Source organism: Patella vulgata, chromosome 2 (assembly GCF_932274485.2).
Source record: "Patella vulgata chromosome 2, xgPatVulg1.2, whole genome shotgun sequence".
NCBI lineage: Eukaryota > Metazoa > Mollusca > Gastropoda > Patellidae > Patella > Patella vulgata.
This window is the reverse complement of record NC_065880.2, coordinates 59,859,566-59,874,073: the sequence shown is the minus strand read 5'-3', so window position 1 is coordinate 59,874,073 and position 14,508 is coordinate 59,859,566. Positions and strand designations below refer to the sequence as shown.

At 36.6% G+C, this 14,508-nt stretch overlaps 1 protein-coding gene across 1 annotated transcript in view; it reads right to left on the bottom strand.

Annotated features, from left to right (window-relative positions):
• LOC126811202 (uncharacterized) overlaps positions 1 to 12,772 on the bottom strand; it is a 240,449-nt gene extending 227,677 nt beyond the window's left edge. Inside the window, exon 1 of the mRNA XM_050536772.2 lies at positions 12,341 to 12,772. The gene's annotated coding sequence lies outside the window, so the exon portion shown is untranslated. The remainder of the gene's footprint in view (positions 1 to 12,340) is intronic.
• Positions 12,773 to 14,508: the final 1,736 nt, after the last annotated feature.

Below are 14,508 nucleotides of genomic sequence, written 5' to 3'. Positions count from 1 at the left end.
AATTACTCTCTAGAGGGGTAAGACAATTGTTGAGAGCCTTCTAGGAGGCGTGGCTAAAGAGCAGACAGGTCGATAAATTAAACTTAATTAAAACCTTAATTACCAAATCGGCTTCAAGTTTACGTCAGTAATATTCCTTATTAATTGAATGACTTAAAGCTGAACTCATGTTACAAAAATACCGAAATAATTAAATAAAAAAAAGTTAATGCCCCCAAGCCGCCATACTTGTTTCCAATTTGTGAAATAAATATGGCTGACATGGAGGCTGGAAAGGTTAGCCGCTCTCACTTCCAGTTTGTTTCTTGTCAGCCAGCTGTACACATCCGGTGTTATTCTCTACACACGCTTCACTGATTGCTCTATTTTTTCCCCAACAGTATACCAAATTATTGAAGATTGCAAAATGTCTGATCAGGTAAGCCTGTAAATAATTTTATGAACTGCGTCTACTATTATATTTCGGTATTTTTGTAACCGGAGTTCAGCTTTAACGGTTAGCTTGTATATTTACTGGGTTATCAAAATTACTGTTTACAATTTGATCGTGAACTGAATGACTGGTACGGGTTAGGGGACAAGTTGATTGACTTTCTAATAATAAGGGGATTAAAATGTCGAATTGTTTTCAGGATTAAGTTATAAAGGAAAACATGTAGATTAATGACCTCAATCAAGCCAGATTAAATAGTTAATCAAATACGGTAGGTGTTCAACAATGCAAAAGGGTTCATCCCTTAATTGCTTAATCAATTCCGCCTATTAACGACATCGAGATTAGTAATAGTTATACTCCACAGTTCAGTCAATATATTTTGTAATTTTCAATATGATTTACCATATCTTGATGTCCAATTGGGCATATTCCCGATCAGATATTTGCCATCTCGAGTAGGACATGTTCGGCATATACGGGCAAAACAGCATCCATGCTGTAAAGTGTTCACAAGAAATTGTGCACGGACGGGGTACCCCGGAGGCGATGACAACATCTGGCCAAATTTCCAATAATAATAATCTTTTATAAAAACTAATAAAACTAATGTGCCAAATGACTTCTCATAGACATATTTCAAAGCACTACATTTATCTCATGTTTATAGGAATGTATAATTATCCAGTATTATTTATGACTGTCAGTAACATTTTCAGGGATTGCGTACTTGAAAAATGAGCTACAACACATTTCTAGAGTTATTTCTTGAAAGTTTCTGTAAAAATTTCTGCGTGCAGTAATTAATTAAACTGTTTTTATTTTTTAAAATAGATATTGGTTGTGGGGCCATTTTTAAGTGACATGGGATTATCTGAGAACCAGAATATTCTTTTATGTGGCGCTTTTTAAGTGACATGGGATTATCTGAGGACCAGAATATTTTTTTATATGACCCTTTTTAAGTGACATAGGATTATCTGAGAATCGAAATATTCTTTTATATGGCCCTTTTTAAGTGACATGGGATTATCTGAGAACCAGAATATTCTTTTATATGGCCTTACTTTTTGATAATTCTTGTTCTAATTCTTCTGCTGATTTTGATGCACTGCGTCTGCTTAACATTTCTTCTAGATGTGAAGGTAAGATCCCTTCTTCATGGGGAACCACAAATTCTGGTAAAGGACCACCTGGGAAGAATTGTTGATTAGTATGAACCCATGGACCAGTATTTTCTTCTGGAATTTCTTCTTGGTTTTCAATCTAAAGATCAAACCGGCAAAACCAATGATATAAGTTGCATAGTATATCATACTATATGATAGATTTTATATAGGCCTGCAGCCAAAATTTCTAGTTTGCTTAGAAACACAATTCCGCTACAAGGTTCCCCCAAATAAAGAAACTACATGTATACATTTTTTGGAAAGCTTATAACACCAGGAACACAAATCCAGGGTGTTCCAAGCAAAATGTTTACACTAACTCGATTTGGGGCCAGATGAAAATTGTTATAATTTTCAAGTAAATGCTATATTTATACTAACAATTGTGAAGCTGACATAAAATTAAATATTGGCGAAAACACCAAATACCTTCACCTTCGGCAAAGAATATGGTATTGGTTAAATTTTGATTTAAACCAAAATGCAGAAAACATAATTGACGAGGGAACATACAGAATTTGGAAAGCCATTAACGGTAATAGAGTTATCTCCCTTTCTGTCAAATGTCTGCAATTGATAACAGTATTTCAGGTGCGTGTTGACTGCTGATGCTGTATGACGCACAAGACCATGTGTGAGCACACAAGCCCAATATTTATATCGATAATAGGGTCCCAGGGGACTGCAAGGGTTGGTGACCGGGTGTTTACCCATAAATTATGAACGGAGTGCCTAGTCTGATGAGCAAGGAGATATGTTTGACATTGGTTGAGCAATATGTCTATGAAGTAATGGAGACCAGACTCTGTCCGTAGTTTTGGAAATGGCATTGAAACCACGTGATTTTTTCCACTAAAACATAAACCCACACCCACATACCCTTTCAATTAGACCCTACATTATTTTTACTACAGGTAGCTGTAAACCTCCAGTTCAGATATTTAAGGCTGAATTACAAACATTTAAATTGAAACCGTATCTATAATTGTGTAATTCGCTAACAAATATAATTATAAGACAAAAACTAATTATTTATTGAAGTAAAACAATTAATGAAAATCAAAATTACGCAGTTATTCTGAACTTTAAATGTCGTCAACGTTAGCGTTATCATCATCACTGTCACTACATGTATAAACATCAAATTCGGTTTCATTTTCACATTTACTACACTTACACAGATTAGATATGTACATGTACAAGACAAACCCTGTGTGGTTTCCCCCTGTCAGTGGTACGGGATGGGAGTGGGCTGGAAGGACAATGCCCAGTCGTTGGGATGGGAGAGAAAACAATAGTCTAAACAATATTTGATTCAACAAACTGAATCAGATTGAACAACAGGTAAGGGGCGTAGGGGGCCAATCTCAGCTGGGAGTTGGGGGGGGGGGCTGAGTCTATTTGGTATAAACAGCAACGTTACGGTCTACTCTTTATTTCGAATTTAAAGTTCTTTTATGTGTACGCCAACGTCGTGTGCACGGGGCCTCAGTTTTATATTTCATCCGAATAACTAGACACTGCCCATCACAGCTCCCCCCCCCCACTTCCTGTACAACTGACAAAGGGGGAAACAACACTGGAAAGTTTGGGGAACTGGGTGTTATACAAGAACGGACCGTGAAAATATAATTTGTACATGCTGCACATCGAATGCCACTTTCTCCTTTGTTGCCCAGCATATATAAATTTACGTTGCAAGTTCTTTCATCGTAGATTTTGGTCCTTTCATTCCTTACATAAATTCAAAAATATTTTAACAAACACTAAACGTAAATATATAATCAATTTTGGAAAATGTCTATATCAAAGTATGAAATTACGTAATCATTTATTAAACACCCAAAAATGAAACTAAACACCTACTGGGGACTTTTTTTGTATTATCTTCGTGACATGTATATATATTGAAACTACTTTATATATTATATTTTTTTAATTATTCATTTATTTTTTCTTCTATTATAATTATGTTCCTTATATTCCTTATCTGTTGTGCAATAATCACCAAATATATTCTATGTACCTATTTTGGCAATAGCAATTGATTTGCTTTGCCTTGTAATAAAGTAAAGTAAAGGTCAACACGGGGATCAAACCCCGGACCTCCTGATCAGTGAGCCACGGACAAGGGGAAAGCACGCCGGACTAGGATCAAACCCTGGTTCTCCTGGCTGGTAAATGAGCCAGCCCTTTACTGAGCCACCGTGGCTCTCTTTCACAATGATGGCACTTGCATACTAGCTGTATACGTGCAATGTCCCCCCCCCCCGCCCCGCCCCGCCCCGCCCCGCCCCTCAACTGTAATGTATGACGTATGCTCATCTTCATTATACGGGTTTGTGCGGAACAGTAATAGACAGAAGGCTCAGCGCGGGAGGGGAGGGGAGGGGAGGGGAGGGGAGGGGGGGGGGGTCAATCAAATGGGCACAAAACTAGACCCAACTTTTCTAGAGTAAAATTTTGCGTAGAATACGATGTCGAGTGGTAATCAGTCCGCCGTTGGGTCGTTTTCAAGATATTCGGGGTCAAAGGTCAAATGAGTTCATTTGCACTGAAAGTGAATGCGCAGTCATTCTTGTATTATGAAAAGTAGTTGAAAATGATCGAAAGTAATCGCACTTTCAATAAAAATGTAAACTTGCTAAATTCACCTTTAGACTTATTGACCCTGGAGGCCAAAAGGTGAAATTTACCGTTTTTGCACTAGAAAGATTTAAAGCAATAAAATGTCAACGTAAAATATAAAAACTAAAGCGAAACCGGTTCTAATTAATAATAGGAACATTTAAAATTTATCTTTAGGGGGTCTTAGCACCGAACTTTTACTTTGGAACGTCGAAAATGATCTTGCTTAACAAAACCAACACACTTTGCAACCTGTATCAAAAATACGTAAAAACGATTGTCATACATAATGATACTAGTTATCTGAAAAACAATTGAATAGTTTCAGTGTTGGGCTCCAGCCAGCAGGCCGCGTGGATTTCCGAGAATCCCAGTCAAGGAAAACCGACGTTAATCTGTGACGGGTAAACACGTATAAAGAGTAGACCGTAACGTTGCAAATTTTTTTATGAGTTTTTATGAATTTCGCCAGAACATGGACGCAGATAAAACCGACGATTTTTTTTCTCTTCCTTACAATATTGTCATTTCCATAATAGTATTATTTAATTTTGGACATATCTATTTAAGTGAGAAAACTAAATATCAGTAGATGCTATGTTTCAGGTTAAATATTTGTTAGACCTTTAGCCTCAAATCCTATCTGAAAAAAGGTGAATTTATACACGCCCTTGTCTGTAGTTAAATCCTATTCAGTTTTTTCGAATAAATTCTTTAAACAAAACACCATTATCAATAATTATTGATATTTTCCATAAAGGGAGATAACTCATTTTACCATAAATGGATTTCCGAAATTCTGTATGTTCCCCTATTCATTATGTTTTCTGGATTTTGCTTTCAATCAAAATTTAACCAATAGCATATTCTTTGCATAGGGTGAAGGCATCGGGTGTTTTCCCTAATATTTAATTTTATGTCAACTTCACAATTGTTAGTATAAATATAGCATTTACTTGAAAATTATCACAATTTTCATCTGGCCCTAAATCGACTTAGTGCAAATTTTTGCTTGGAACTCTTTGAATTTGTGTTCCTGGTGTTATAAGCTTTCCAAAAATTTATAGTTTCTTTATTAGGGAGGACCTTGTAGCGGAACTTCCCGCTAGAAATTTTGGCTGCAGGCCTAATAGAATCTATTACCATCTTAGAACAGTTTATATATCCTCCAAAAAGAAAATAGCACCATACACGTGGGAGGGGTTCATTGTCAAATTTGACACTTCAAGGAAGGGTTGATGAAAACTGCCGCGTGCTGGTTTATCCTATCCACGTTTGCTTTCCTATCGGTTCTTGCATAAGATTTACTGTTTAGCGTATCTTTCCTTTAGTGTGTTACGTTTAATTTGCAATGAGACGTCTTCAACATGATGAACGTCTACGTGCTATTGGCATGCTTCAAATGGGTTCTATACAGCGAGCAGTAGCCAACATGCTTAATGTGTCACAGTCTGTTACGTTTAATTTGATCGGGAGACCTGCTCGTCGACGTCAACGTCAACCGACAACACTGCAAGAATTGGCCGTGGCACTGCAAGAAGAGTGGGTCAGGTTGCCCCAAATCGTGATTGGACGGTTGATTAGGAGCATGCCACGATTGGTGGAGCAATTACTCATTATTAAGACACAAATCAAAAACGTCCATTTTCACTTTTGACGGTGTATCTCTTTGCGAGTGAAATGGGGCCGTCAGATAAGCCGCCCATATGAACTGTTTATCTTCAAGTGTAGGCAATTGGCCGTTATTAACACTGGTTACATCTAATAAAAACAGAAGTGCATTTTCCGCAGTTTTGTATTGTATCTGAATATCCCCTACTTTGTTTGAATTTTCTTCAAGAATATTACGAAAAGAATACTTCTCCGAAGTATTAATACATGAACGATAATTCTATTAAGCCAAATGTATATAACTTTAATTTTAAGGGACAACAATTTTTAAACAGTTCTTTAATGTGCAAATAAAATAATACTCCTTCTGGGGTTTTGGCTTTTTGCCTTGTGCATAAATATTGAAGAAAATTATTTTGAAATAATAATCACCAGTTTATCCTGTTGTGGAGCAATAGAAGTAATATCTAATGCTTGAACATATACTTTCTCTGCTGATAACCTATTTGGTTGCTTCTTTGGCTTTGTTCTAGGTTTCTTTTGTGTTGGTAAATCATTCTAAAATATTTTTAAACCAATCATTATTTCATTTATTAATTCTAATACATTTCAAAGGAATAAATAACAAGCGGTTGGCAATCCATGGATTCCATGTTGACCGTATATGCCGGCCATGACTGAGGGCTATGGCAAATGATATTCGTAACTAGATCTGACTAACTATAAAATTATACGGCCTGCACAAAATAATGCACACGTATAGAAGCAACATAATCTCATAACTGGTATTATAGAGCTGTATACATAGTTGTAAACATAGGCTTATACAGAGTGTTGTGTTGACAATTAATGATGAATGTTTGGTAGTAGAACAGCAAAAGTTAATTGCTAGTCCAGGCATTTTAACTCAATTTCGCACCATTTCGCGCAGTTGCTGCAATAGAAATGCCGACCACGTTTTATGGTCGATCTAGACGTATATTATCACCAAAAAAAAGTCCCAGTCCGAAATCCGTGCCCAAATGGGTCAAATTGGCAAAAATCCAAAATGGCCGCCGGTTTTGACTGGAAAATGACAGTTTTTATCCACTTACCATAATATGATTGAGTTTGGTATCAAAATATATCCTTTCGAGGTAGCTGTATCCATTCCCATACACATTTTGGTGATTAGTTATACCGCGGAGTCAATATTGGGAAATAATTCCAGATGGTGGCCAGTTTTGGCGGGAAAATTCGAATTTTACAAAATTACCACATTTGGTGTCAAAATATATGTTTTGGAGGCAGCTGATCTCATTTTCGACACATTTTTTTCATCTTGGTAATTAACTGATTCCCCTGGGTCAAAATAATGGGAAACCCCATTGGAGATTTGGGGATTACGAGTGGTCGAGTTCGCCCCAGATCTAATACGATGACATTCATCAAGCATTAACTAAATTTCATTTAAACGCTCTGGTCGACCACTGCTCACTACGGAAGCAGCGTAGCAGGCATGACGAAAGGGGTCACTCTCAGCCCACAGTGGACGCAGTGTCGTGGGCGTGTCCGATTTCGATCACCAACCTCGAAAATTGAGCCAAGATGGCCAAACCTATTGAAGCACGTGGCGAATTTATTTCAGAAAATGATTCAAATGTTGAGACAAAGATGAATACAATATCGCCTGTTTGTCAGATATGCAGTGAACTACCCATCGTCATTCCCAAAATGACGGAAAGATAACGGGTATTGGGGGCCGACAATAATGAGCTGATTAAGATTCCTGGCTTACGTTCATGAATGAGCGGAGATACCAATTTCAATGGCAGAAAATGTAGGACAGAATAAAACTTGGTGTAAAGTCATGACTAAGTTCAACAATAAGCCAAGGGTGTGCTAGGGCCTCCGAGGGTAGGCAGACCAAAGTTAGGGCACTTTAGGAGGGGTGGGGTAGGATCGGGGAAAATTTGAGTTCTGTGGCACATGGTAGAAGCGATTTGACGTATATACCATGACATACCATACACTGACACTTGGTTAAGGGATTATGATTAAGTCACAAAGATCCGAACATGAACATAGTAACATAGTTAGCTGCAGTCAAGAACTGAACGACCTGTGAGTAAAGAAAAACAAGCATCAAAAGGGACTGGTATTCCTTATAAAGGGTACCTGCCAAGTTTCATTCGATTCTGTTCCCTAATGAGGGTAGGGGTAGGGAGGTAGAATTGACAGTAGACTGACAACCCCAAGAACGAGACGACGATCAAAATACACTTTAAGCCAGGCCAAGGAAGTTACTAGTGACAGATTAAATGTCATTCGTTGTGACGGTTTGCGTATTGGCCCTGAGTATGCTAACCGGCAATAATGGTTCCCGTCGCCCGTGTTGCAATTTTCCTAAATTCATTTAGTTAAATAAATAAAACTAAGACAAATTAGTTGATTTTGAATATTATGGAAATATTAATCCGTCTGTAAAATCTATTCTGAAAGTCATCCGTGGAAATCATGGTCTGATTGAGCTTGTATGGGGCCCTTACATCGTCAATGAAAAACGGACATTGTAGTATCTCTGGAGTTAGTTGGAACAAGGAAAAGGCAGCAGAAAAAGGGGGCACAATATTCGATGGCACATTTTCGGAAGAGAAGGCACATAGCCACCCCCGCTCCTTCCCATATACCTTGTTAGGAAATCTCATCGGATTCGAGCGTTATCAACCATTTCGAGTTTCTTTTATTTTTGAATTGATGAGGGCAGGGTAGGCGGTTGACTACCTAGCCAGCATGCCTCTGCAATTAGATTTTTTGCTTAGGTTACACAGAGTGAAGAACAATTTCTGTGCTAGATGTTTTATAGATAAGTTAGATGTGCAAGTAATTAATGAGTGTCATCTATTTAGGGACACCAGCCTCAATGCTGATTTATTAAATACAACTAGATTAATGTCAAGTCGTCATTTGTCCTGTCTTGGCTTGTCCAAAAAATAGGCATTGCGAGTTCTACTGTTTACTGTTGTAACAGCGGTCACCGATTATATATGTTGTAATGGACCGTCTGCTAGTCTTTCCTACAGACCACGTGAAAGACAACGGTCCGCAAAAATGAATTTTGGCACCGCGGACCCTTTAGACCTTGATACAGACTCCTCCACTTCATTAACCTTAAAACATTGACCAATAACTATGGGTTGTTCATTATTAAATGGTTCACAGCATATCTGACAAACAGGTGATACTGTATCCATCTGTGTCTGAACATCTGAATCATTTTGTGCCACGTGCTTCAAAAGGCACGACCCGCTTCCGCAGTGACCTGAGAGTGACCCCAGTCGACATACCCCTATGCCGCTACCGCAGTGAACTGGAAGACACTCCAAATGAAATTTAGTTGATACTGGATGAAAGTCATTGTATTAGGTCTAAGGTAGGAGTATCATTAATCTCCAATCCCTAATCGGAAATCTAAATCCCAAATTAGAATTTCTCCTATATTGACACAGGGAATCACTTAATCACTAAAATATGTACAAAAATAGATTCAGCTACCTCCAAAACATATTTTGACACCAAACTTATTCCTTATGTAAAATACGAATTTTCCCGCCAAAACTGACCACCATCTTGAATAACCCCTAATATTGACCCAGCGGTAACACGTATCACAAAAATATGTATGGAAATGGATTCAGTTACCCCGAAAACGTATATTTGGATACCAAACAACTCGATCATATTGTGATAATTGGGTGGAAATTGGAATTTACAAGCCAAAAGCGGTGGCCATTTTGGATTTTGGCCAATTTGACCCATTTGGGCACGGATTTCGGACTGGGACTTTTTTTTGGTCATCATATACGTCTAAACCGACAATAAACCGTGATCGGCATTTCTATTGCAGCAACTGCCCGCACTTTTGCTATCTTGCCTGGACTATGGTGTGTGGGAATCTTATCAATGACGCGAAGCAGTGTTTGACCCCCACGTATTGTCCACGTGTCGTAAGAATTTTTTAGAACAAAGCCACTTTACCTCTATTACAATCACACATAGTGTAAATGAGATTATTATGATATTCGAAAAACAAAGGGCAATCAGATATGAAGTACTTCTCCCCGAATCCACCAACAATTTGTAATAAATAAAAACAGCATATAAATTACGTAAATCCTAAACATGTCGGGAGAAAAATATTTTGGAATTTTGAATTTTATTCACCATACATCTTGATGACGGATTGGACATATTCCTGGTCGGACGTTTGGGAAATAGTGCAGGACATGTCCGGAATAATACTGTCGAAATAGCATCCCTGGGATAAATGTATTTGAACCCTATTTGCTGATTTCAAGTTTTCAACACTTTTTTTAAAATCCACAATAGGCCAATAGATAATGTAATATAAATATAGTGGGAACGGGGTATACTGCATTAACTGGAATACGTTTTAAATTCATGTTTCGTCAGTCACACAATAAATTAACCATATAAGGATTTTTTTAAAACAAAAAAAAATAGCATGTGGGAATGGTATATTAGTTATAGTAGACATCCAAAAGGAAAGATTAAAATTATTTAAAAAATTGCCATACGGCAATTTATCCCAGTTGGCTGGATTTTGTGTATTTGTTCCTTATGGGTTTTCTAGCTAATGTTACTCTTTTACCAACTATAAAGTTATTTCCATCAATTCCTGGAAAAATATTTATTGTTAACAACATATTTTTTTCAAGGAATTGATGGAAATAGCTTTATAATTGGTAAAAGAGTAACATTAGCTAGAAAACCCATAAGGAGCAAATACACAGAATCCAGCCAATTCATTTATTGTTAACATGTATCTTTTCAAATTAATATAGTGTTTCTTGTTATTTCTAATACAGTGCAGACGTGATAATTCATGTTTTATTTTCCACAATCACCGGGTTAGTATGTTGGTGTTCAACTATCTATATTTACACACCTTGGGATGTTATTCCCCATGCATGTATGTTATGAAACGAATTAACCTGTTGTGACGTCATCAGAGGGTGATATCCAAAGCTGTATATAGATACAGTGCTATCACCCTCTGACGACGTCACAGCAGGTTTACATAACACTGCAATGAAAAAGGACACAAATTCTGTCTTTTAACATTTTATTCACTTTTTTGTACAATGTTGCCAAACGATTCAAACGACGAACTTTGCCAGGCCGATGTTACTTATATCCTCATATCTTCCAGCATACACAGGATTTTTCGCTCACTATCGTGTTTATTATTCCACCACATTGATCAACTTTTTAAAAAATTCACAGCCTATGGATTTCTGCGTAAGGTATTTATGGGCACGGCATTGTTGGCACATTCACTGACGTCTTGTCACTCGAAATTGAAAGGCGTTTATCATTTGTGTCTTCCTCACAATCCGAAATAATTCTTTGTCAGAATCTACGTTTTCTATTTCAACCATATTTTCTACATAGGGGGGCCTACTGACTTGCTCGGATCAGTTCGTCGTCCGAATCGGTTGACAACATTGCACCAAATGATTGCCAGTTTGTGAACACGTGGTTACTAAAATGTAATGCACGTGTAACTTACGATTTGCTTTCTTAATTTTGTCATATCAGTCGCAGGACCGATATGGGCTTAACCATTATCTTATAGATGAAATCAATTAGGATAGATATAACATTGATGTCGGTGTGTAAGACAAATATTATCCTATAATCCTGTATGTGTAAAAAAAATTACACCCACCTGATTGGATTCTCTATTAGCTATTATTTACCAACAGTGAACTTATTTATACATAACGAACAACAGCAAATGTGGAATTGCAAATAGATCCATACCGTGCCTTAAACCAATCAATGCTTTGAATTGTATTACCATATAAGGCCCCATGCCATATACAGCAATTATGAGCATTTCACTTTCAGTATTTATTAAAGCGAGAATTTCACTATTATACTATCATAGGTATCATTCTCACACTTAAAAATCATTCAACCCGGAAATAATAACACAATTACCTCCCTTGTTTTTCTACCCCGCCCCCCCCCCCCCAATGGAATAGCTATCTTTAAACGTTTGAATTTGAAGTTGAAAATGATATTTTTGCCAATTTCTCAACTGGCAATAGTGAATTATAGGATTAATATGATTATTCTTTAACAAGGTAGGACTGTTTATAGATACCATCTATTTGAAGGCTTTATTTTAATACATTTTAAAAATATGAAAATATCGCTTTAAAGAATTTGAACTTTCAGCAGGTATATGAATTAACTATGGAAAATATCAAGTAGGTGTACCTATGTTTCGTTATATTTTGTGGTAATTATAAATATTAACCTACTAGTATTCAGAATATGATAGGCCTATACTAATCAACAAATTATCAAGAAATATTTTTTTGTTGAATATTTAAGAGAATGAAAGCTTACCGATCCTATTTCATAACTTTAAGTGTTCCAAATTCTGGACGGTTTGTTTTAAAAAGGATAAAGAACTCCGCATATTTACCTTTCTAGTTTCCATATCACCGTCTTCTTCAATAATTCTAATAAACTCCATTTCTTTATCTCCTGCTTCTTTCGCTTTTTCTTCGAAATCGTCGTCCTCGTCTTCGTAATTATTATATTGAAAACCATACAACTTATTTCTTCGTCTTCTCCTCTCTAACTCGGCCAGATCTTCTTCTATATCACGCTTACCAACAGACATGGATCCTGATGTGGATTTGTCATAAACAAACACAAATGACATACTCTTTTCACTTTCTGTGCCATCATTGTGATAAAGAGCAAGGTATGAATTGTCTTCATCTTGTTGTTTATGTTCTTTTTGTTGTTTAGAAAGGTCATCACGAATGTCGCCTATGGCTGGTTTATTAGATGCTATATTCTCTGCTTCTAATGTCTCAACACCATTGTTATTTACATTAGCACTAGACAAATCTGAGAATACAATTCAAATATAATATTATGTCAGGGTCATAAAATGTAAGTCAGTCGGCAATCTCTATGGGCTGTATGCAGATATTCTATATTTTCAAATTGAATCGGAAATTTAGGATACGACACAAATGGGGGAAAAGTCCCCTTGTTCCGAGATATTCGTTTAATGTAAATTCAAATACAAATTGCAAGTTGCTGCCAAAAATTCAATTTTATATAATTAAACATAATTGTATTCATATTATTAGGCAAATGTAATAACTGTGAAATCACTTTATAATATCTTGCCTGATGAATCTTGGGATATTCCTGACAATCTGCCACTAAATCTTGATCTATAACCATGTGATGAATTTGACACAGATGGTGGCCGCGGGATAAGTTTACCTATATGTAATAATCAAAAATATAAAATATTATAATTTCACACTTTTTAAATTCTTTTTCTTATATTTATTTTCCATGTTCAAATATTTAAAATGACAGAATCATTTTATTCTACAGATTAGAGATAAACAGTGAAGAGAATTGTAATCTACAGGTAAATATTTTAAAAGATAGCCGCACAAAGAATGAGTATACGCCCACATAGAAGCTATGTCGCAAGCTTCTTATCCAAAAGGAAAAATTGGATGTTGACCAAATTTGATAAGGATTTAGGATCCTTCAAGAAATCTAATCTCTATCTCTATTCACAAGCTTTTCAGGTCAAATAATATCACTGTAACAGAAAGGTCTAGATTGCAGAAAATGTTAAAATCTGCAGTCCCTTAACACGCTAACAAGATTATCAGAAGGAACGAGGTAAGTCAGAATGGCAAACTTCAAAATGTAGAATCTAAGAAAGCTGAAAATCGATAGGGATGATCGTATGGGGGCGATGCTTCACATTAAACGTGAAGGAAGTGCTGAAAATCGACTGGGGGGTCATCTCCTCATGACCCCAATGCTTCACACCAAATTTGAAAAAAATAATCTGTAAAAAACTGAACCCTCTAACCAATTAACAAGGTTTTTGGACAAGGGGGGGTATCTCCGTAATGGAAGGTTGTGGAGCGTTGAAAATCGATAGGTTTCTTCTTCTCCTGACCCAAACTCGATCCTTTATCGTGTTAACAAGGATTACTAGATACAACCAATCAATACAACCGTGGGATCCAACGGTGCATTTATAGTGAATTCTTTCATGAAAATATCCACCAGATACTTGTTATTGACATGTACATTTGTTAAACGTTGTTGCAGTAAATAAACTTTGAGTTTGGCATTGCGTTTTTAATGGCTTTGAGTGCATTTGTATTGAGTCCGTTTCTACAATAAACACGTAAGACCACGGACCGCATGGTTATCTTTGCTATGATTGGTCATTAGAAAGGAACTAGTATACTCTTCAAAAAAAGTAGGGGATATTCAGAAACAATACAAAACTGCGGAAATGCACTGCTGTTTTTATTAGAGGTAACCAGTGTATGTTAATAACAGGCCAATTGCCTACAATAAACACGTAAGACCGCGGACCGCATGGTTTATCTTTGCTATGATTGGTCATTAGAAAGGAACTAGTATACTCTTCAAAAAAAGTAGGGTATATTCAGAAACAATACAAAACTGCGGAAATGCACTGCTGTTTTTATTAGAGGTAACCAGTGTATGTTAATAACAGGCCAATTGCCTACACATGCACATAAACAATTCATATCTGACGGCCCCTTTTCACTCGCAAAGAGATACACT